Here is a 24,033-nt window from a genome sequence, read left to right as displayed (position 1 = left end):
ACTTCCCTGGTGGTCCACTGGTTAAGAATCTGCCTTCCAATGCAGGGGACGCGGGTGAGGAGCTAAGATCCCACGTGCTGCCGGGCAACTAAGCCCATGTGCTCTAGAGCCCAAGCTGTAACTACGGAGCCTGTGAGCCTTCACGCTCTGGAGCCTGTGCGCCACAGCTAGAGAGAAGCCTGCGCGTCACAACGAAAGATCCCGCATGCCACAACGAAAGATCCCGTGTGGCCAAAAAAAAAAAATTCAAAAACCTCATTTTTAAAAAGGCATTAAATCAACCTTACATCAGTATTTCTGAACTCTGCCTGCACATAAGGATCTTCAGAGGAGCTTTTATTTATTTTTGGTCGAGCCACGGTGGCTTGTGGGATCTTAGTTCCCTGATCAGGGATTGAACCCAGGCCCTAGGTAGTGAAAGCACAGAGTCCTAACCACTGGACTGCCAGGGAATTCCCCAGAGGAGCTTTTTAAAACATACTGATGCCTGAGTCTTACTTATAGGGGTTGATTTTATTGATTTGGGGTGGGCCCAGCCAGTGGTTGAATTTTGCCCATCCTCCAGACATTGGAATGTTCAGCCAGGATTGAGAAACATTGCTCCAATAGAGATACCTGACCTCTCTGCATGTCATGTTCACCTTGCTGACTAGGCTGCTTCCAGGGAAACTTCCCTCTCCAATATTCAGCAGGGATTTAAAATGCTTTAACAAACTTTGAAATCTTTAAAAACTAATTGATGATATGCTATTTTCCTGGTTCTGATCATCTAGTATGGTTGTGTAAGATAGTATCAGTGGGGGAAGTTTCAATTATTTCAAAATAAAAAGGGGAATAAAACCCCTAATTGGTGATATGCTTCATTGAAACATTGAGCTTCAGTGAAATCACCACCTATATTTGTAATGACTTGAGAGTAATATAATTTATTTTTAATTTCTTAATGGAACATTTTTCTAATATTTAGAGGATCTCCCACCATGCCTCTCCAATAGGCTGATTTGGTGATGTCTTGATATATTTTATAATTTTTTTTTTAATCTCTAGGTCTATGATTAATCTAAAAAAGTTCACAAGCATAGGAGTGAGAAGTTCTGGGAGAAGGAGGGGTTACTTGCTCTACTCCTGATATCTTTTCCCAGCGGACCTCCCTGTTCCCCACACCTCCTGTGTCTGGCAATCATTTCCAGAAGTGCAGAACCACCCAAACTATTCCAAAACTTTGTGCCCATTTTCCACTCCCTTCTGACTGTACCCCAAATTATATTCAATAGACATGACAATTTTCACTGTTCCTCCCTTCAGGCTCAACAACGGTGGTAGAGGAAGTGGGCCGACATTTTATATGCTTAGCATTAACTCACTAAACTGTGATGTTATTGATACTTATAATTTTAACTTTAAAAGAAAAAATTCATGACTAATCCAGAAGATGGAAAGTAATGGGTCTAGTGGCTCTGCTCCACAAGGTTGTCTAAGGACCGGAGTTGAAAAAAAACTTTTGACTATCCTTTTAAGAGTCAAATTCCAGAAAAATCATGGTTTGAAAAGGTTGTTACATTATTTCTGAGTTATTTTGAAGAAAGTTGCTTTTCCATGTACCTACTTCCAAAACACCACCATTAAAATGTGGAACGACTAAGACCTATTCTGAGTTATAAAGGATCCAGAATTGGGAGGGGTAAAGCATATGTTTTAATTGCATAAAAGCTTTAGTAGCAATGAGTTCAGACAAGTGAGACTGTTCCATTAAGAAGGTAAATGAATATGAAAAATATATATAACTGAATCACTTTGCTCTACAGCAGAAATTAACACAACATTGTAAATCAACTAAACTTCAATAAAATAAATTTTTTTAAAAAGAAGGTAAATGACTGAGTTGTCATTCGAAATAAAAATAGAATGGTAAGTCTATAATATATTTTGTATATTCTTTCTCAACAAACAGAGGTCCTAGTACTAGTAGGCCCTGAGTTCACCCATGTCTAAAAGGAAATCAATGATAATTAAAGTTGCATTTTTACTTACCAAGACCTGCAGGCTTCAGATGATGACTGAAGAGAAAAATGGAATTATCTGTGACCTCCTGGGGGCTACTGAAGAATCATATTCCTGATACTTAAATCAGTTCTCATTCCATTAGTCTCTGCAGCCTCTCAGGGGAGCATGTTTTTCATTAATATTTAAACGTTCAGTTTCTTTAATCCTAAAATTACAATTGGCATAATTTCATTAATTTCTTCAGCAATTGGTTAGACCAGCAGAATTTAATAACACAATACTGTAATTTAGGCTAAGGACAAATGAAATGTAAGTCCCCTGCCTAGATGGAGGTACACTCTTAATAAAGGGAATGGTACACACAAAGACAAATGTCAAGGTGACTAGTAAGTGCAAACAGCAGTCAGAGAAGGTATAAGTCATTACGGTTAATGTCAACAGGGAGCACTTAGAACCTTAAGAAGTTGCTCATCAAGTTTCTATTTATGGCAGAAATCAGAGACTGTCTGACTTTACACATGAACTATTCATGTAGTTACATGACTTTTTCATTTAGTCCTGTGGCAGTTATATGACAATGCATTCTGGTCTGGTTGCTCTCATCATTAGAAATAGCCATTCTGGGGAATTCCCTGGTGGTCCAGTAGTTGGGACTGAACATGATTTATATGTAATTAACACTTAGACATATACTGCTTGGTAAATCTCATAATAGCACTGGCCTGGGCATTCTGCTGCTGGCTCTGCAGAGAACTAGTTCTGACACTTAACCACCGTTTTCTTATTTCTTAAAGTGAGGGAGTCCAATTGGACCCCTTTCAGGTCTAAAATTCTTTGACTCTGGTCATCCAGACATCTTGAACCTCAGACTCATCTTTGGTTATTTCTTCTTTATTGTATTTTAGTCACTAAGTCCTGTTGTTCCTTCCTTCAAGGAAGGAAATTGTTCTTGAATCTGCCTGTTCTATTCTACTATATCTGCTGTTATCTCATGCCTGGACCATCACAGTAGCTTTCTAAATGGTCTTCTTGCCTACAGTCTCTCCCATCCCTTGTTCATCCTGGGACATCTCTAAATTGCTCTTGAAATATCAGTTTACTTCTTCCACTTCCTCAAAAAAAAAATGCTGAAGATAAAAGATAGAGATCAAACACCTTTCGGCAATTGAGGCTTTCCACAATCTTAACTTACCTTGTCACTCATTTCCTTACCCCATTACCACCTCACTTTATTCCCCTCTATGTCTCAACTTGAACCAAGACCTAGCATTTACAACCTTTAGTATATATTTTGACACATGATTCCATACTATCATGCATTGTTGTTACTTGATTAGTTCATGGGTGAATTCATTGACTCCTTAAAAATAGGACCATTTTTGCATTTATTTGCGTTCTCTACAGAACCTGATAGACACTGTGTATATGGTAGATACTTAATCAGAACTTGTGGACTGAATTGCATGTTTTTCTCCGAGGGCCTTCCATAGGCAGCCTGGTCTTGCCTTCTCCTTTCCATCCAGAAGTCAGTTCCATCTTCAAGTGCCTGTCCTATCACCACAGCCCTCTCTCCCTAACGGAGAGCTACAGGTCCCGATTTACCCTGTTATTTTTGCAGCACTTTGTAGCAGATCAGCCATGTTTCCACTTCTGCTCTATTATGTGTCCTCACAGTGGGCTACTTAAATAGCCCACAACCTCTGTTCTGTATAGGCCTGGACTGCAGAACAGGAGGCCTGTTGGAATTGCTATACCCAGAGAGTTGCAGTGGGGGGACAGGAGCTCACAGAAACAATATAGTGAAGTTGTTTGGTGACTGAGTATGGAGCGAAGCTCTGAGACAGTTTTTGGAGGTGTTTCCAGAAATTGGGCATGTGTGACCAAGAGTTAAGGCCAGTGCCAATTTGATAAACTGAACTGTAAAGCTAACAAAACCACAGGTTTGCTTTTGGAGCTAGATTAAAGTTAGTATCTACTCTCATCTCATTTATTCAAGCAAGGAAATTAAGGTCCAAAGATGAGGCTGCAAATAGCTACTCAGTAAATATCTGCTGATTGCAAATAATCCAGTCAAGCTGGTCCTTGGATGGATTTATTCTTTATGGTACTTCATGTCAAAACTTGGCCAACCAGGGCTTCCCTGGTGGCGCAGTGGTTAAGAATCTGCCTGCCAATGCAGGGGACACGGGTTCGAGCCCTGGTCTGGGAAGATCCCACATGCTGCGGAGCGACTAAGCCCGTGAGCCACAACTACTGAGCCTGCGCGTGTGGAGCCTGTGCTCCGCAATGCGAGAGGCCGCTACGGTGAGAGGCCCGCGCACCGCGACGAAGAGTGGCCCCCACTTGCCGCAACTGGAGAGAGCCCTCTCACAGAAACGAAGACCCAACACAGCCAAAAATAAAATATAAAAATAAATAAATAAATAAAAAGAAAAAAAAAGAAGTTCATTTAAACACAGTAATTTGAAAACAGACACAACAGGAGACAATCTATATTATCTTAAAAAAAAAAAATTGGCCAATCAGTCTTAGTTTTAGTCAGCAGTTCAAGAGTAAGAAGAGCTTATTGGCATGACTTCCAAACAGACCACATCAAAGGAGTGTGACCCTGCCAACACCTGGGTTTTGGCCCATTGAAACTGATTTAGGGCTTCTAACTTGCAGAACTGTAAGATAATATAAATTTGTGTTGCTTTAAGCCACTAAATTTGTTGTAATTTTAAACAGCAGTTATAGAAAACCAGTGCAGTGAGAGTTGACATTTCCTGATATTCTTTAAGAAGTGCTTCTCAAACTTTAAGATGTATACAAATTACCTGGGTGGAGACTGAGAGCCCCATTTCCAAAAAAACTCCCAAGTGATGCTGATACTGCTAGTCTAAGAGCTATACTGAGTGGCAAGGCTTTAAAGCACATTAGATGATTTTATCTCTTTTAATAATCTCAGTATGGAGGAAGTGGAACCCAATGGCTGAAAGTATTGGAGGCTCTGGAGTTGACTTACTGGGAAAAAAATCTTGTCACTCAATAGCCATGCAAATATAGGCAAATTATTATTATTATTAATTAATTAATTAATATTTTTGGCTGCATTGGGTCTTCGCTGCTGCGCGTGGGCTTTCTCTAGTTGCAGAGAGCGGGGGGCTACTCTTCATTGTGGTGCGCAGGCTTCTCATTGCGGTGGCTTCTCTTGCTGTGGAGCCGGACTCTAGGCGCACGGGCTTCAGTACTTGTGGTGTGTGGGCTTCAGTAGTTGTGGCACGCGGGCTCAGTAGTTGTGGCTTGCGGGCTCCAGAGCGCAGGCTCAGTAGTTGTACAGCACGGGCTTAGTTGCTCCGCGGCATGTGGGATCTTCCCGGACCAGGGCTCGAATCCATGTCCTCTGCATTGGCAGGCGGATTCTTAACCACTGCACCACCAGGAAGTCCCGTGAATTGTTTATTGTTAGATTCAACAGACATAAAGTTCTGTCAAATTGCCAAAACAAGTTTTAGACTCACTCTCGATTTCTGTACTTATTGAGGACCGTAACAAACACTTCAGAGTTTGGTGACAGTCCAAGGGCCACTCTTTGAGTGATATTACTCTTCAAATTTTTTAATAATGAATATATATTACTTGTATAATTGCAATTAATTGTTCTAAAAAATCCAATTCAGTCTGATAATAATAGAAATAGGTATGAGGCACAGAAACGGTTCCATGGATGGAGTAATTTTATGGACAAAGAAGGTGGCAAGAAGGAGGTGACGTGTGATCTGGCTTTTAAAGGCTACATAGGCATTTGTCAGAAGGATAACCGTGGAAGAGCATTTTAGGCAGTGGAAAAACAGGGGCCAGGGCAGGGAGGTATGAGATTGCTGCGTGTGTTGAGAAATACAGTGGACACCTGTTGTTTCAGCCTGCCCAGCGTTCAGTCTCCCTTCTTTCATTTTCCCTGGGGGACCCACAACTTCTCCGTTCTCGCTGTAGGTGGCTGAGGTGGGGCTGACCTCTTCCCCACTTCCTCCCAGTGACTGGTTCAGGACAACAGCCAAGTCCAGGGCTTTGGCTGTACTCCTGGCCAGGGGAGGGGAGAGAGGTGCTTGTTCCTGCTGGGACTGCTGAAAGGAGGACGTAAGCCTGGAGCTGCAGAAGAGAACCAGTTTGAGAATGAAGTCAGCAGAGAAAAATAGCAGAGACCAGAGATAGAAACCCAATCCAAGACTTCATATGGGCCCCTCCTTGTAGTCATATCCTATATGCTACCCCTGGGATTTTCAGTTATGTGAACAGATAACTTCCCTTTTATTCATTTCATCTTAAACCTATCTTAATTGAAAGAAGACTTACACAAGGAATATTCTGGTGTGTGAGAATACAGTGTGTGTGTACACCAGGGATTGATGAGTCTGCAGAGGTAGGAGGGGCTGGAAGGTGAAGGACTCAGGAACAGGCCCTCATTTCTAGAGGCTCTCAGGACCTCTGGAGGGTGTAAAGCAGTGATTACCTCAAGAAAATCAAGAGCTATAATATTAAGAATAATAAAATTAAAAAAAATATTAAGAACATTTACTTCCTCAAGCTTTTCTAGTAGTTTCATTTTTATTATTCTTTGTTTCCCTCTAACTGGGCCTAGGCAATTAAAAATAGAAAGGGCCAGCAAGTCCCTAAAAATGACAGTTTAAATATGATTCCATTTTCCTTTTAAGGATGGAGTTATAATTTTGAGCAGTGAAGTAGCTGACCTCATTTAGTAGTGTGTTCTGTTTCCAATAAGTGTTTAACACGAGCGGTCTTTCACGGAAGAAACTTTTAGGAATAATAAGAATCACCTTTTCTGAAGCTCCCTACACATTTAATTAGTTTTCTCAGAGGGAACAGGAGGTAACTTCTGGGACTCTCAGGACCACATTAGCCATTTTTAACATTATGAAATAAAAATAAATAAGGCTCATTAAAAAATAATCAAATAAAATAAAAATGAGGCTCATATCAAGTTCCCTGCATACAGTTGTCACATTTCTTTAATTTAGAACAATTCCCTAGGGTTTGGTCTTTTATGATCTCTTTCATGATTCCAGGTCAACTATTTTGCAGCATGCTCCTTAATTTGGAGTTGTCAGTGATTAGATTATGATTAGATTCAGGTTAAATATTTTCCCAGGACTACTCCATAGATGATGTTGAATCTTTCTCTAAGCTTCACAGCAAAGGGCACATGATGTCCAATTATTGTCCAATTTTTGGTTAATTTTGATTATTTGGTTAAGGTGGTGTCCGCAAGATTTATCCTCTGTAAAGGTACCTGTACACCTCTGTAATAAGTCATCTATGGAGTGATTCTTTGACAATAAATATCATTCTTAATAACATGTATTGTTTCAAAGAATAAAAATGGCTCAACATCAAACTTTGTAGAGTTGGAAAGAATTATTTCAACAAACCTCTAGTGAGTACTCACTAAACTATGTTATGCTAAGGTGCTAAGACCAAAGAAGGAAAGACTGACCAGCAAACAGGAGAATTCAGGAGAGTGACAAACACCACATTAAATGAGAGGAAAGGGAAATCCAGAGAAACGAAAGATTTTAGACGATTTTAGATTGAGTGCCAGGGTTAGATTAGAACTCTGGTTTTTCTGATTCCCAATCCAGTGTTCTTTCCATGACAGCATCCAAAGGCTCTACTGTAACACTGTTTCTCCCTGGACCGGTGTTAACATTGGTTGTTACAGTGAAAATAATTTATCTTACTATGTAACTAAAAGAACAAGCTTTCTCCAGGCCCACCATAAGGTGCTTTAGAGGAATTGTTATTTGGATTGATTTAAATTATATACACTGTGACATTAAACTCACTGGAGCCATAGTCTAGTTTTGTCTCAGGGAAATGTTTCCTCATAGTGACAGCGACACATGCACACTACCGAACCGGATATCGCTCCTCTGCCACACCTTAAAACTACCACAGATTTCTCTATTCACAAATCAGGAAACAATTTAGAGGTATCTAAATCCTACATCCTGAGAGCAACTACTTAGAGCTGATACATAATTCCTTTTGAGTGTACAGTGTTTTCATACATATCACTGGAATCTCAAAAGCAATCCAGTTACTCCTTAAGGTGGGAAGCATGAATCAGTGGGCGATGTCTGCTGGGTTACTAATTGTTTTCCCTTTAGATTTAAAAATATCTAGTGCATACCTAATTTTCAGAATAGAAACATAACAGACATAGTCTTATACATACGTTTAATCACTAGTGTATATTTATTCATTCAGTCCCAGCAGGACTATCTCGGCTTCCAATTCAAAAAAGGATCTGGAGGTGGTCTGTTTTAGGCATTGTTCATGTGATTCCTTCTAGGCTGCTTTGGATCTGTAGACCCGGAAATCCCAACCTGGTCTCTCTCTTCCCTGGGCTGAGAGAGTTCAGGGAGAAATAGGTGGCTGCAGGGAAGAGACAAGCTGGAAAAGCTCCACTGTATCCCCTCAATAGTTTCAGGAACTGTTTTTAAACGCGAAGACCAAGCATCACTTGCCCTTTGCTCACTCTTCTCAATAAAGAACCTCACAACATTCTGCCTGCTTTGCGGAAATGAATTTAATCAGATAGTTATTACGGCATTTACATTTTTACGGAAGGACTCTGGCGGTCACAACCTTCTCCAGCTGCTAAAGGGCCATCCCAGATCTAGAGGCGGGTTCCCCGGAGGGCTCTACCGTGGGGGAAGTGAACGAAGTGGGTGGTCAGTTAGAAAGCCCTTCAACCAACTCGGCGTCAGCCTGGGGCCCACACCCCGCGAGACAAGTGCCCGGAGTGTAGACCCCACCCCCGCCCCGCCCCGCCCCGCCCCGCCCCAGGCCCCGCTACCCCCGCAAAGTTTGACCGCACTCGGCCCGGGGACAATGAACACGTGCAAGACCTGGCTGGGCTGCCGTGGACTCCGGGGGCGTAATGATTTCACAACGGTCATGAGGAAGGAGAGCGCCAACCGCATCATTTCTAGGAAGGCCTGAGCCGGCCAGGCCGCGAGAGCGGCCGGGAAGAGACGCTCACATGCCGGAAAAACTGCATAACTAGAGCCACGCCCCGCGCACGCGCGGCGCGCCCTGCCCTCGCGTGGCCGCGGTCGTGCGGCTCCCTCCGCCAGCTGCCGGATCTAGCTCGCCTGCCTTCTCCGTCCGCCGCCGGCCTTCCGCCCTTGCGCAGTCGCGTCGTCGCCCGCCCTTCCCTCCGCCCCTCGCAGCAGCCGGCTTCTTTTGACGTCAGCGGCAGGATCCTACCGCTTAGTCCTAATCTGATGTCGAGTGCAGGGCGGGGTGGGTAGGGAGGTTGCCTGCTCGTTCCCTGGCCTGAACCTCTCTTGGAAAGGAAACCTCTTTTGTAATTTCCTAAGACGTCGAAGTAAGCCTTTAAACTGTGCCCGTTTCCTAATAAGGGTGAACACGACTTCTCACCCTAGTTGATCTTCCGAACTGGGAGTTCTGTCAAAAGGGAACTGTAAAATGTGTTGTTATTTGGGTTTATTTGAAGGCTTTCGCTTGTCGTTTTTATGTGTGCCCTTAGTGTGTTAAGTGGAAGAGTGACATCCATAAAATGACGACTTTGTGTAGGGAGGCTGGGATAAGCAGTACCTAGTCCGGCTTGATGAGATTTATGTGATTTTAACTTAGTTTCCATTTGAATAATCCAGGGGTGGCATTTTGAAAGGCTGGGTATAAAAAGCTGTTAAAGAACTTGAAGCCCTGGTTAATCATTTTGTAAGCTGCTTAAAGACAACGTGAAAAGGTATCAGAAATAAAATGAGAATTTAAACTTATAAGGGGCAAAGGTTTTGTCTACCTTTTACAGGCAATGAAATTGACCCAAGATTTCTGTGATTTGCCTGAGAGGGGTGGAATTCAGGCCACTGCTTTCACTATGCCAGTACTCTGGCCAGCGTGACTAAGGCTGTCTTTAGAACCCGCTGAGCTTGAGCTTTTATTGCCCCTTTTCTTGTCTTCCTACATCACTTGTCTTTTTCCACTTTCCATGATTTTCGTTTTCTTCCTGAGTTCTCTTTCTCCCCGCCCCCCCCCCCCCCTTTGCTTTCTCTATTTCTTTAACTTCCTCTGTTTTTTGGGGGTTTTTTTTGTGATAGTTGAGCCAGCCTTTCCTTCCTCCTTTAAATGCCTCTCCCTTAAATGACCATAAAAGGAAATAGAAGAATTTTTAAAGTTTATTTTCTTGTTTTAAGGGTGTTTTGTTTGGGGGGGGGATTAGTTAGATATATAGTATGTATATAGTTAGATATAAAATTTCCTCTTCTAAAGGCTGCCTCCTACTTCTTTCCATAGATGTTCAGTGAAAGTAGGAGTGTGTAAGAGAGAGAGTAGTGAAGTAAAGAAAAGAGAGGGAGAGATAGGAGAGAGGACGGAGTGTGTGGTGAGCTGTTTAGAATCAGAAAGAGGAGAAAAAATGTATATAAACAGAGACATGCTCTAAATTATACAAAACTCAACGTAAAGTAACAACATAGCTGTAGGTAGGTTCTATAAAACTCAAGAAACACATCACTTTCGATCAATCCCTGCACATGCCTCTGTGATGCATTGCCTCAGATGAGTTGTGTCTTTCACAGAATAAACCTGCAGCTTTAGCTGCCCCAGAAGAAACAATCACAGGGGTTCTACCTGTGAAATAACAAAATAATATACCAGTGATTGCAGACTACATGCCACCCCGTAGGCTTCTCAACATGTTGGCCCCTGTGCTCAGTCCTGCCGGTGGTTGTTGTTATCCTTGCTTTACACTTGGGGAACCTAAAGCCCAGAGAATCCCTTGCCCAGTGTTATAGGAGGCAGAACCTCTGCTGCCATTTCCAATTCCATAGTCTCTGAGTGAATATGTATAATAGTAAGGAATTAACATCTAATTTAAAATGAATAATAGAGCTCATTAAAGTACACTATTGCCAACTGACTGAAGTATGCTCCCTTATTATCAATTTCTCTCTTTGGTGTCTGTCTTATTCTGCTTGGTTAACAATAACTTGCAGAAGTTGGTTGGAAACATATTTTGTATTTTGCTAAAACATTCAAAGGTACTCCTGAAGTTTGGTTTATGTCTTAGTTCCCTTCATGAAAGAAAATACACTGCTCTGTATTCCATCATTTAAAAATAATCGGAAGCTTGAGGGCATTATGCTAAGTGAAGTAAGTCAAATAAAGAGGGACAAATACTGTATGATCTCACACGTAGAATCTTAAAAAGTCAAACTCAGAAACAGACAGTAGAATGGTGTTTACCAGGGGCTGGTAGAAGAAATGTGGAGATATTAGTCATAGGGTACAAATTACAGTTGTAAGAGGAATGCATTCTGGGCATGTAATGTACAGGATGGTGACTATAGTTAACAATACTGTATTATATACTTGAAAGTTGCTTAGAGAGTAGATTTTTTTTATTCCCCCAGTTTTATTGAGATATAATTGACAACATTGTATAAGGTGTGCAATGTGCTGATTTGATACATTCATATATTGCAAAATTATTACCACCATAGTTAGCTAACACCTCCCTCCTGTTACATAATTACCATTTCTTTTTTTGTGGTGAGTATTTAGGATCTACTCTCTTAGCAACATTCAAATATAATACAGTATTATTAGTTATAGTCACCATGCTGTGCATTAAATCCCCAGAACTTGTTAATCTTCTAACTGGAAGTTTGTACCCTTTCACCAGTACTTTCCCATTTCCCCCACCCCCTAGCTCCTGGTGACTCTGCTTTCTGAGTTTGGCTTTTTTAGATTCCACATATAAGTGAGATCATACAGTATTTGTTTTACTCTGTCTGACTTATTTCACTTAGCACACTGCCCTCAAGTTTCATCTAAGTTGTCTCAAACAGCAGAATTTCCTTCTTTCTCATGTCTGAATAGTATTCCATTATATATACACCACATTTTCTTCATCCATTCATCAATTGATGGATGCTTAGGTTGTTTCCAGATCTTGGCTATTGTGAAATAATACAGCAATAAACATGGGAGTGTGGATATCTTGATGAGATCCTGATTTCAGTTCCTTTGAATATATATCCAGAAGTGGGATTGCTGGATCATATGGTAGTTCTATTTTTTGTTTGAGGAAACTCCATACTGTTTTCCATTGTGGCTGCACCAGTTTGCATTCCCACCAACAGTGCAAAAGGATTCCCTTTTCTTCACACCTTTTGCTAACACTTGTTATCCCTTGTCTTTTTAACTATGGCCATTCTAACAGGAATGAGGTGATATCTTGTGGTTCTGATTTGCATTTCCCTGATGATTAGTGGTGTGGAGCACCTTATCATGTGCCTGTTGACCATTTGTATGTTGTTTTTGAAAACTCTATTGAACTCCTCTGCCTACTTTTTAATAAGGTTTTTTGTTGTTTTTGCTGAGTTGTATGAATTCTTTAAGTACTTTGGAACCACTTATCAGATATATGGTTTGCAAATATTTTCTTCCATTCTGTAGGTTGCTTTTTCATTTCGTTGGTTGTTCCTTTTGCTGTGCAAAAGCTTTTTAATTTGATGTAGTCCCACCTATTGATTTTTGCTTTTGTTGCTTGTGCCTTTGGTGTTATATCCAGGAAATTGCTGCCAAGACCAATGACAAGGAGCTTTTTAGCTATGTTTTCTTCTAGGAGTTTTAGGGTTTCAGGTCTTATGTTTAAGTCTTTAATCCATTTTGAGTTAATTTTTTTGAGTGGTGTAAGATAAGGGTCAAATTCTTCTGCATGTGCTTATCCAGTTTTCCCAGTAAGAGTAGATCTTAAATGTTCTCAACATAATAACAACAACAAAAAATGGTAATTACTGTATGTGAGGTGAAGGATGTGTTAACTACTCTTATTATGGTAAACATTTAGCAATATATATTTGTGTCAAATCATCACATTGTGCACCTTAAACTTATGTAATATTATATGCCAATTATATCTCGATAGAGTTGGAGGAAAAATAAAAAGAATTATTCATTTCAATGATATTTGGTAGCTGAATAGTAAAAATAGAAAAAATGATAAATTCTATTATTCCCATAATATCTGTTTAATACTATATGTCTACCTTGAATTCAACAATTCACAGAAGCACTGTTCTACATTTTTTTTCACATCTTTCTTTTTCTGAATTTTATCTTATTTATTTGTTTTTTATACAGTTCACATCTTTATTGGAGTATAAATGCTTTACCGTGTTGTGTTAGTTTCTGCTGTACAACAAAGTACAACAAAGTGAATCAGCTATATGTATACATATATCCCCATATCTCTTCCCTGTTGAGCCTCCCTCCCACCCTCCCTATCCCATCCGTCTAGGTCGTCACAAAGCATCGAGTTGATCTCCCTGTGCTATGCGGCTGCTTCTCACTAGCTATCTATTTTACATTTGGTAGTGTATATACGTCAGTGCTACTCTCTCACTTTATTCCAGCTTCCCCTTCCCTCCCTGTGCCCTCAAGTCCATTCTCTACGTCTGCGTCTTTATTCCTGCTCTGCCACTAGGTTCATCAGTACCGCTTTTTTAGATTCCGTATATATGTGTTAGCACATGGTATTTGTTTTTCTCTTTCTGACTTACTTCACTCTGTATGACAGATTCTATGTCCATCCACCTCACTACATTTTTTTTTTAATTCTACATTCCAGGGTGGTGATTCTTCAACTTGTATATCTGTACCTTACCATAAGTTGAGAACCTGGATTCCAGGATGGTAGAAACACAAAGCTTGCTTATTCTAATGAGCGTTTTATATATTTATAGGACTTTATCATTATCCTTACCATATACTGTGTTTTAAGGACACACAAAAAAAAGCAGAAGCATTGTTGGGGGTTAATTTTATTTTTTGTGGCTTTAAAATACAAGCAAAAATAAGGATGATATTAGTTTTTAAAATGTCAGCAATAGTATTAGCATTTTTACTGCTAGAACTGTGAAACATATAGACATGAAATAGCATTATCACCTGAGAAGTTATGCTAATCCATTCTCTTATTAGGAATCTTGAGGATGCAGTTTACTCACATCTGCATTCATGGGATAAAATTTGAAATGGGGGTTCAAACAGCAAGGTTGACTAACTTTATCCTTCTGTCTTATGACTAAGATAGAGGTTTTCACAATTAAGAAGCAATTTGAACAGAAAGCATGAGCAAGGGATGGGCTTTATATGTTTCATTGCTCTGAAGCTATAATAGAAAACAAGTGCAAAGATTACTCCAGATTATTTTGGAAAAACTTTTATTCCAAAGTATTGTAAACTTCCATTCTGCAGATAACTGGAATATTTTTGGATAATGTATCTACCCATTCATACTGATATGTCTTTGACCCTCATACTCTCTTGCAGTTACTTTTACTGCATAATGAATTGACCCAAATTCAGCATCTTGAAACAACCATTTGATTATGTTCACAGGTTTTGTGGGTCAGGAATCAGACTGGGCACAGCAGGGATGGTGGACCTCTCCTCCTTGAGGTTTCAGGTCTCATCCCTTGGGCTGGGCTGCCTCAGGGCCTGGGACTGCCAACAGAAGTAACTGCACTTCTCTTCTTTATGTGGCTTGACTTCCCTACAGCTAATGTTCTCAGGGTAGTTAGACTTTTACATGGCAGCTCAGGGCTCCAAGCTTGAGTGTTCTAGTGTGTAAGGCTGATGCTGCATTACCTTTTATGACCCAGCCTCACTATTGTGTCCACTGTAGTCTCTTGGTTGAAGGAGTCATAAGCCTGCCCAGATCCAAGAAGTGTGTCCAGTGCTCGTTTCAGCAGCACATACACTAAAATTGGAACAATACAGAGAAGATTAGCATGGCCCCTGCCCAAGGATGACACGCAAATTTGTGAAGCATTCCATATTTTTTGCAACTAGAGATTATCATACTAAGTGAAATAAGAGAAAAGCAAATACCATATGATATCACTTATATGTGGAATCTAAAATACAGCACAAATGAACCTATGTACGAAACAGAAACAGACTCACAGATATAGAGAACAGACTTGTGGTTGCCAAGGGGGAGAGGGGTGGGGGGGATGGACTTGGAGTCGGGTTAGTAGATGCAAACTATTGTATTTATTTATTTATTTATTTTTAAAAAATTATTTATTTATTTATGGCTGTGTTGGGTCTTCGTTTCTGTGCGAGGGCTTTCTCTAGTTGTGGCAAGTGGGGGCCACTCTTCATTGCGGTGCGTGGGCCTCTCACTATCGCGGTCTCTCTTGTTGCGGAGCACAGGCTCCAGACGTGCAGGCTCAGTAATTGCGGCTCACAGGCCTAGTTGCTCCGTGGCATGTGGGATCTTCCCAGATCAGGGCTTGAACCCGTCTCCCCTGCATTGGCAGGCAGATTCTCAACCACTGCGCCACCAGGGAAGCCCAAACTACTGCATTTAGAATGCATGGACAACAAGGTCCTACTGTATAGCACAGGGAACTATAACCAATCTCCTGGGATAAACCATAATGGAAAAGACTATAAGAATGAATATATGTGTATAACTAAGTCATTTTGCTGTACAGCAGAAATGAACACAACATTGTAAATCAACTATACTTCAATTAAAAAAAAAAAAAAAAGAAGTATGCCCATAGGACCCCCACCCACCATCACCTGTCCATGAAAGGAGTGTCAAAAGACTTGGGGCCATGTTCTAAAACTGCCACTTACTCCAATACCCAACTCTCTCCCATGCAATTCTAAAAGAATTTTCCTTCAGATGTTTTCTCAAAGTGAATACAATGTATTAATAAAATTCCCTACATGGGATCCAAGGCCACTGAAACTGCCATGTAATGATTTTTCTTTCTCAGGGGAAGCAGATGGAATTATCAGACTGTGCTTACTGTGCTTACTGTTTTTAAACAAGGCTGCCAATATCTGTATGTCCCTCCTGAGAGATCGGCTGCATTTCTGCAATGAGGGAGGAAAACATGTAATCATCCCTTGTTGAAGAAATCAACTTTTTATTTAAAAACCATGCTTGCTTGAGCAGACGCAAGAAGAACTACAATTCTGCAGCCTGTGGAAGGAAAACCACATTCACAGAAAGATAGACAAAATGAAAAGGCAGAGGACTTTGTACCAGATGAAGGAACAACATAAAACCCCAGAAAAACAACTAAATGAAGTGGTGATAGGCAACCTTCCAGAGGGACGTTTATAGCAATACAATACAATCTCAAGAAACAAGAAAAATCTCAAATAAACAATCTAACCTTACACCTAAAGGAACTAGAGAAAGAAGAACAAAAAAACCCCAAAGTTAGTAGAAGGAAAGAAATTATAAAGATCAGAGCAGAAATAAATGAAATAGAAATGAAAAAAACAATAGCAAAGATCAATAAAACTAAAAGCTGGTTCTTTGAGAAGATAAACAAAATTGATAAACCATTAGCCAGACTCATCAAGAAGAAGAGGGAGAGGACTCAAATCAATAAAATTACAAATGAAAAAGGAGAAGTTAAACAGACACAGCAGAAATACAAAGCATCCTAAGAGACTATTACAAGCAACTCTATGCCAATAAAATGGACAACCTGGAAGAAATGGACAAATTCTTAGAAATGCACAACCTTCCGAGACTGCACCAGGAAGAAATAGAAAATATGAACAGACCAATCACAAGCACTGAAATTGAAACTGTGATTAAAAATCTTCCAACAAACAAAAGTCTAGGACCAGATGGCTTCACAGGTGAATTCTATCAAACATTTAGAGAAGAGCTAACCCCCATCCTTCTCAAACTCTTCCAAAAAATTGCAGAGGAAGGAACACTCCCAAACTGATTCTATGAAGCCACCATCACCCTGATACCAAAACAGACAAAGATACTACAAAAAAAGAAAATTACAGACCAATATCACTGATGAATATAGATGCAAAAATCCTCAACAAAATACTAGCAAACAGAATCCAACAACACATTAAAAGGATCATACACCATGATCAAGTGGGATTTATCCCAGGGATGCAAGGATTCTTCAATATATGCAAATCAATCAATGTGATACACCATATTAACAAACTGAAGAAGAAAAACCATATGATCATCTCAATAGATGCAGAAAAAACTTTTGACAAAATTCAACACCCATTTATGATAAAAACTCTCCAGAAAGTGGGCATAGAGGGAATCTATCTGAACATAATAAAGACCATATATGAGAAACCCACAGCAAACATCATTCTCAATGGTGAAAAACTGAAAGAATTTCCTCTAAGATCAGGAACAAAACAAAGATGTCCACTCTTACCACTGTTATTCAACATAGTTTTGGAAGTCCTAGCCATGGCAATCAGAGAAGAAAAAGAAATAAATGGAATACAAATTGGAAAAGAAGAAGTAAAACTGTCACTGTTTGCAGATGACATGATACTATACACAGAGAATCCTAAAGATGCCACCAGAAAACTACTAGAGCTAATCAATGAATTTGGTAAAGTTGCAGGATACAAAATTATTGCACAGAAATCTCTTGCATTCCTATACACTAATGATGAAAAATCTGAAAGAGAAATTAAGGAAATACTCCCATTTACCACTGCAACAAAAAGAATAAAATACCTAGGAATAAACCTACCTAGGGAGACAAAAGACCTGTATTCAGAAAACTATAAGACACTGATGAAAGAAATTAAAGATGATACAAACAGATGGAGAGATATACCATGTTCTTGCATTGGAAGAATCAACATTGTGAAAATGACTATACTACCCAAAGCAATCTACAGATTCAATGCAATCCCTATCAAATTACCAATGGCATTTTTTACAGAACTAGAACAACAAATCTTAAAATTTGTATGGAGAAACAAAAGACCCCGAATAGCCAAAACAGTCTTGAGGGAAAAAAACGGAGCTGGAGGAATCAGACTCCCTGACTTCAGACTATACTACAAGCTACAGTAATCAAGACAATATGGTACCACAAAAGCAGAAATATAGTTCAATGGAACAGGATAGAAAGCCCAGAGATAAACCCACGCACCTATGGTCAACTAATCTATGACAAAGGAGGCAAGGATATACAATGGAGAAAAGACAGTCTCTTCAATAGGTGGTGCTGGGAAAATTGGACAGCTAAATGTAAAAGAATGAAATTAGAACACTCTCTAACACCATACACAAAAATAAACTCAAAATGGATTAGAGACCTAAATGTAAGGCCAGACACTATAAATATCTTAGAGGAAAACACAGGAAGAACACTTTTTGACATAAATCACAGCAAGATCTTTTTTGAGCCACCTCCTAGAGTAATGGAAATAAAAACAAAAATAAACAAATGGGACCTAAAGAAATTTAAAAGCTTTCGCAAAGCAAAGGAAACCACAAACAAGACGAAAAGACAGCCCTCAGAATGGGAGAAAATATTTGCAAACGAATCAACAGACAAAGGATTAATCTCCAAAATAGATAAACAGTCCATGGAGCTCAATAGTAAAAAAAACAAACAACCCAATCAAAAAATGGGCAGAAGACCTAAATAGACATTTCTCCAAAGAAGACATACAGATGGCCAAAAAGCACATGAAAAGATGCTCAACATCACTAATTATTAGAGAAATGCAAATCAAAACTACAATAAGGTATCACCTCACACCAGTTAGAATGGGCATCTTCAGAACATCTACAAAAAACAAATGCTGGAGAGGATGTGGAGAAAAGGGAACCCTCTTGCACTGTTGGTGGGAATGTAAGTTGATACAGCCACTATGGAGAACAGTATGGAGGTTCCTTAAAAAACTAGAAATAAAATTACCATATGACCCAGCAATCCCACTCTGGGCATATACCCAGGGAAAACCATAATTCAAAAAGACACATGCACCCCAATGTTTATTGCAGCACTATTTACAATAGCCAGGTCATGGAAGCATCCTAAATGCCCATCGACAGACGAATGGATAAAGAAGATGTGGTACATATATACAATGGAATATTACTCAGCCATAAAAAGGAACGAAATTGAGTCATTTGTAGAGGCGTGGATGGATCTAGATTCTGTCATACAGAGTGAAGTAAGTCAGAAAGAGAAAAACAAATATCATATATTAATGCATATATGTGGAGCCAGGAAAAATGGTACAGATGAACCAGTTTGCAGGGCACAAATAGAGACACAGAGGTACAGAACAAACGTACAGACACCAAGGGGGGAAAATGGCGGGGGTGGTGGTGGTGGTGTGATGAATTGGGAGATTGGGATTGACATATATACACTAATATGTACAAAATAGATAACTAATAAGCTGCTGTATAAAAAAATAAAGTAAAATTCAAAAATTCAAAAAAAATTCATGCTTGCTTGCTTTTACTCTTTGTTCTTTGGATAGATAGTATATGTCTCTGCAAAATGACTGACTGAGGAGAAGGTTATGTGTTAGTAATTCAAAAAAAGTAGTTAAAACATGCCCCAGCGCCTGGATTTCAGGGGCAAAATTTAAGGGGGTGCCAAAAAACTCATTTATCAAGGTATTTTAATGTAGTATTTAAAAAAAAATCAAAATGAATGCCAAGCAATCCATAATAAAATGTCAACATTTTAAATAAAGCCATATCAGTTTCCTACGGCTGCTGTAACAAAGCACCATAAACTGGATGGCTTAACAGAAATGTATTGTCTCCCGGTGCTGGAGGCTGGCCACTTGCAGGGAGAAACCGCATGCCTCTCCCCTAGCTTCTGGTGATTGCTGAAGTCTTTGGACTTTCTTGGCTTGTAGCTGCACCACTCCAATCTGTGCTTCCATCTCCCCCTGACCTTCTTCCCCGTGTGTCTCTGTGTCTTTCCTCATCTTCTAAGGACGCCAGTCACTGGATTTAGAGCCCACTCTAATCCAGTATGATCTCATCTCATCTTAATCTAATTATATTTGCAAAGACCCTATTTCCAAATAAGGTCACATTCTGAGGCTCTGGTGGACATAAATTTTGGGGAGACACTATTTAACACTGTAGACAGGATCAGTATTGCTGATTTTCCCTTTTGCCTCAGGATCTAACATGACTCAGCGTGGTCTCCCCCATTTTAGTAGCAAGCATAGGCTGGCCACTGCCCAGTGAGCTGCTATTACATCAGCTTTGTGGTCCAAGACTTAGAAGGCGGCTGTGTGTGTTCTTCCTGACAACTTTCACCTACTCACCTGCCTCAGCTTCCACATACTTGTATGATGACTCTGAAATCTCTCTCTCCAGGCTTGCTACTTTTCTGAGTTCTGGTTTCCAGTATGTTCTTTTTTAAATTTTTTTATAGATAAGATTTTAAAAAATATTTATTTTATTTATTATCATTTATTTTTGGCTGCGTTGGGTCTTCATTGCTGCGCGCGGGCTTTCTCTAGTTACGGTGAGCGGGGGCTACTCTTCGTTGTGGTGCGCGGGCTTCTCAGTGTGGTGGCTTCTCTTGTTGTGTAGCACGGGCTCTAGGCACGCGGGCTTCAGTAGTTGTGGCTCGCAGCCTCAGTAGTTGTACAGCACGGGCTTAGTTGCTCCGCAGCATGTGGGATCTTTCTGGACCAGGGCTCGAACCCATGTCCCCTGCATTGACAGGTAGGTTCTTAACCACTGCACCACCAGGGAAGCCCCTCCAGTATGTTCTGATTACCTGTTCTATGCATATAACTATACTATACCCCCCTTCTCCAAGGCTTTTAGGATCATTTCTTTATCCCAAATGTTCTGAAATTGTACAGTGATGTAACTTAGATTTTTTTAATTTTAATTCAGTAAGCTGGGTATTAAGTAGATGCTTTCAATCTGGAAACTCATTTCTTTAAGTTTGAGGGAATGTTCTTTTATTATTTATTCAATAATTCTTTCCCTATGCTTTATTCTCATTTCTTTCCAGAACTTCTATTAGTCTAATGTTGGGGAGCCTGGAGTTTTCTCCTAATGTTCCTATCCTTTTTCCCTTTTTTGTTTTTTGTTTATTTTATGGGAAGTTTCCTTAAAATTCTCTTCTAACCTTTCTTTTGAAATAGTTTTCATCCTGGTTATTATACTATACCCTAATTAGGGTTAGGGTTAGTTTTCAAAAGCCCTTTCTTTTTCTCTGATTGCTTCTTTCTTTTTTAAAAAAACTTTTAAGTAGCACTTTATTCTTGTGTCACGGGTCCAACAGTTTTTCTTCTTTTTCAGAAGACACTAGTTACTTTGAAATTTTCTTCTGTTGTCTGCATTGTCTCTGTTTCTTCAATTTTTTTTTTTTTTTCCTTTTTGCCTTGCTCTGTGTCTCTTATGTTGGAGATTTCCCTAAAATGTTTGGTGATCCTTGGCTGTCTGTTTGTACGTAAGAATGAGGATGGAAAAAGCTGATTTTGGTGGGAAGGGGAAGCCTGACGCATGGAGGATTAAGGCGGGAGTGAGCCAATCTCTGGAAGCCTTGCCCTCTGTTAGAGCACAGGAGGATCTATGGCTCTCTAGTTTTGGAGGGGGTAAGTCGGCCTGGTCAGAAAGCTTTCAGGGAAATGAGTGGGCCAAGGGGATGGGAAGTCTTGCAGACCAGTATGTAGGTTTCCCCCCAAACTATCCTATTTTCAATTTATTTCTGGCCCCTGCCTTTCCACTGGCAAGGGGGAGTGGCACTTTTGATCTCTGAGTCTCCAGAATCCTGGGATGGGATAGGCTTGCTAATCACTGCTCCCTGCTCTGCTGGTGCTTTGGTTTCAGCTTTTCCCTAGGTTAGTCACATTCAGCTATTGGGTTGCCAGCTTCCTAAAAATGTGAGTTGGTCTGCTGTTTACATTTTTCTTTATTTCCTTGTGGATTTATAACTTTTACTTTCCTTTTCTGTCTTTTGAGGGGAGTTTGAGAGAGGAGATAAAAAGCATATGTTCAATTCTCTATCTTTTAGGTAATTAATAATTCATTATTAAACTTTGTAGATGATCACTGCATGGTTTTCCCTTAGAAGAGGACTTCTTCAATCACAAATATAATTAAATATGTCAGTACTTTATTTTATCATGGGATTAAATGTTCCACCGGTTAAAGGAACTCATATGTATTAGGGACATCTAGTGGACAACTTTAATTTAGCACCAAAGGCTTTAAATGCAGCAGGGCACTTTCTGAAACCTAGGAAAAGAGCTAGAAAGCATCACTTACTACCATCACTTACCTTGGTGTCTGTATGCAAAATCTCCCCAAATAGAAGTGTTTCCTCTATTATATGGAAAGAACATACACACATTTATTTTGTAGTTTATTTTAGTACATATTTTATTTCATCTTTATGGCTATCTTAAAGTCTAATTGTTGAAATTTAAAATGTTTCTCTAGTAATATCCTTGTGGGAGATGAAAAAATAACTGACCTGACTGTTCTCCTTTCTTTATAACAGGCTTTTTATTCAATGAGGATTAGATTCTATTTCTTTCTCCTCTGGGATATTTCACTAGTCTATGGCTGGCCTTTCCTAGGAATTAATTGAAAAGGAAATGGCAGATAGGATTAAGCTGCTGGACCTAGCAGAACATTAGAGGCCAGGCTTGGAGGTACCTGTGGCCAGCTGAGACAAGCTGTCTGTGAATTATGCTGCTCTGTGGTTATTAAGACTTCATGTTACACCAGTGAATTGAAAAGATGTAAGTTATCCAGTCTCTCAATCTTACACACAATAATTTACTTTAAAAAAAAAAAAAACCGGGCTTCCCTGGTGGCGCAGTGGTTGAGAATCCGCCTGCCAATGCAGGGGACACGGGTTCGAGCCCAGGTCTGGGGAGATCCCACATGCCGTGGAGCAACTGGGCCCGTGAGCCACAACTACTGAGCCTGTGCGTCTGGAGCCTGTGCTCCGCAACAAGAGAGGCCGCGATAGCGAGAGGCCCGTGCACCGCGATGAAGAGTGGCCCCCGCTTGCCGCAGCTAGAGAAAGCCCTCGCACAGAAACGAAGACCCAACACAGCCAAAAATAAAAATAAATAAAAGATTGCTATTAAAAAAAACAAACAAACACCAAAAAACCCTGTTCTGGAGATTTCAGGCAAAAATTTAAAATTGCTTCTCTCTTTTCTTTTTCTTTTTTTTTTTTTTTTTAGCATATAGTTGAGTTTTTTCCGTTTATTTATTTATTTATTTATTTTTGGCTGTGTTGGGTCTTCGTTTCTGTGCGAGGGCTTTCTCTAGTTGCGGCAAGCGGGGGCCACTCTTCATCGCGGTGCGCGGGCCTCTCACTGTCGTGGCCTCTCTTGTTGCGGAGCACAGGCTCCAGACGCGCAGGCTCAGTAGTTGTGGCTCACGGGCCTAGTTGCTCCGTGGCATGTGGGATCTTCCCAGACCAGGGCTCGAACCCGTGTCCCCTGCATTGGCAGGCAGATTCTCAACCACTGCGCCACCAGGGAAGCCCGCTTCTCTCTTTTCATAACTCAAAAGGATTTTATGATTTCATGTCCATAGCTGCAGGACCTGCTGTAGATATTCCTAAGCCTCCATTCAGCCAAATCGTGAGAGTTCCCACAGTGTCAAAATATATGAATAGCCAGTGCTTGAGCCAAGTGCAAACCAATTAGGATTTTAAATAGATCAAGTATGAGCTGAAACTTGCTACATAATTTAAATGCCATCTAGTGGCCAAATGTCATTTTTAGTCCTCAATCAAAACAGTTTTGGTACCTTCTAGTATTTTTCTTAGAGTGATTTACCAGAGAGTTTTGAATTAGGAATACTATAGCTGCTTCTGCTCTTTGAGTGAAATGGAATTGGAATATTTCCTGACCATAAAAAATGTTTAACAGCTTGAAATGTGCCTAAGTCCTAGCTCTTATTCCAGATGCACCTGCTTGTATGGCGGCACAACAAAGAATTGTTGCTTGGTTTGGCTACTAGGTCATTAAATAGCACCAGTAGTTATAATTTATTACTTTGTAACTGATAAGTAAAAAGAAGTATTATATGTATTGTGAGGTAACTAGTATAGGAACAAAATTCTAAATAATGATGGCCAAAGGGTTTAAAGGATCAACAATTTTCAGTCTCAGAAAATTGAAGAGCTATGAGAGAGACATATCATT

General features: G+C 40.0%; 1 non-coding gene across 1 annotated transcript; it reads left to right on the top strand.

Moving 5' to 3' along the window:
- Nucleotides 1-14,776: 14,776 nt before the first annotated feature.
- On the top strand, nt 14,777-14,883 carry LOC114236703 (U6 spliceosomal RNA). Its single transcript, XR_003622567.1, has one exon. It is a non-coding gene; the product is annotated as a U6 spliceosomal RNA (small nuclear RNA).
- The last annotated feature ends 9,150 nt before the right edge of the window (nt 14,884-24,033 follow it).

Source organism: Balaenoptera acutorostrata, chromosome 4, assembly GCF_949987535.1.
Source record: "Balaenoptera acutorostrata chromosome 4, mBalAcu1.1, whole genome shotgun sequence".
Taxonomy (NCBI): domain Eukaryota; kingdom Metazoa; phylum Chordata; class Mammalia; order Artiodactyla; family Balaenopteridae; genus Balaenoptera; species Balaenoptera acutorostrata.
The sequence above is the reverse complement of the archived record's forward strand: the minus strand, read 5'-3'. Positions and strand labels throughout refer to the sequence as shown.